This window comes from Penaeus japonicus, unplaced genomic scaffold (assembly GCF_977035675.1).
Source record: "Penaeus japonicus unplaced genomic scaffold, GWHDUDI00000001_assembly GWHDUDI00000016, whole genome shotgun sequence".
In the NCBI taxonomy this organism is placed as follows: domain Eukaryota; kingdom Metazoa; phylum Arthropoda; class Malacostraca; order Decapoda; family Penaeidae; genus Penaeus; species Penaeus japonicus.
The window spans coordinates 19,683,216-19,684,603 of NW_028234418.1; positions in this window are offsets into that span (position 1 = coordinate 19,683,216).

Consider the following 1,388-nt stretch of genomic DNA (forward strand, 5'->3'; position numbering starts at 1 on the left):
AAAAAAAAAATCAATGATTAATACAGAGCAGTGCAATCATGATAGGAAGCCATGGGCAGGGTATTGTTGTTACATCACCTGACACGATTTTAATTTCACCTGTGTAGGCACCATGCTTCCATACCAGATCATAGTATTCAGCTATAACAGTTTTAAAGCTTCGTGTGATTGTTTGTTACACTTGTTGTACTAGTACGATTTATGTATTTATTAGCTAAATTTGTAGCTTGAATGTGGCTCTAACGGAAGAAATTACAGTATCTATATTTCTATTTTTCTATAGATTTAGCAAGCCTACTATTAACGGTAAGTATGTACAACATTTAAAAATATAAAGTTTTAGACACCATTTGCTGAAGTAGGTAAGGTTTTTGATATTTGGGTTTTGTATATTTATATGATGATAATACAGTATATTATCAGTGCCTATAGAATAGCTCAGCAGAGAATTGCTAGAGGTTCTATTTTGTTTACTCAATGGGCACTGCCTAATCATCTGCAGTAAATATCTGAATAGATTTTGCTGATAAAGAATGAAGTTACGTATCAAAATAAGTACATTTATGAATTCTTTAGTTTTGGTTTGATATCTCCCGAGACGTATTCTATATGTTACCATTTTTTACAGTGCGTAACAGATTAACAGGCCACTGGAAGCTATAGCAGCTTATAACTAGTTTGTCATGTGTTTTTTTTCTGTGGTTGTGTATGCAAATGTGTGTGTGTGTGTGTGTATGTGTGTGTGTACCCGCGCATGTGTGTGTCTGTCTGTATATAGAAGGTTCCTTAACACAACTACCCGCACCACGGGTCTGCGGATATACTCGAGGGGAAACTGTAGCTTCATCTTTAAGGTTTACTCAAAATTCTCCCGCATAAGTCATTAGGCAGAATGTTCGTGATGGACTTTTGATGCGAGTGTCTATCCAGGAATTCTGTAAGTTGAGGATGAAGATATATTTTTGGATTTTTTCCACAGAGTGAGCAAAACAACTGAATTATCTTTTCAGGCATTTTGATTTTGACTTCAAGTGAATCTTCAATTCACTTGAAACATTATAATTTATTTCGATATGTTTATATATATATATATATATATATATATATATATATATGTATATATATATATATGTACACACACACACACACATTGTCTTATTATGATGTCGGCCGTCCGGCCATTAGGATGTATGTATTGTGAGTGTTTCTGTGGGCGTGTATGCGAATATGTGTGTGTATGTGTATTTGTATGTAGTTGTATGTCTGTGTATATGTGTAGTTATGTGTGTGTGGCTGTATATCTGTGTATATGTGTAGTTGTGCGTGTGTATGTGTGTGTGTATGTGTGTGTGTGTGTGTTTGTGTGTGTGTTTGTGTGCATGCGTGTG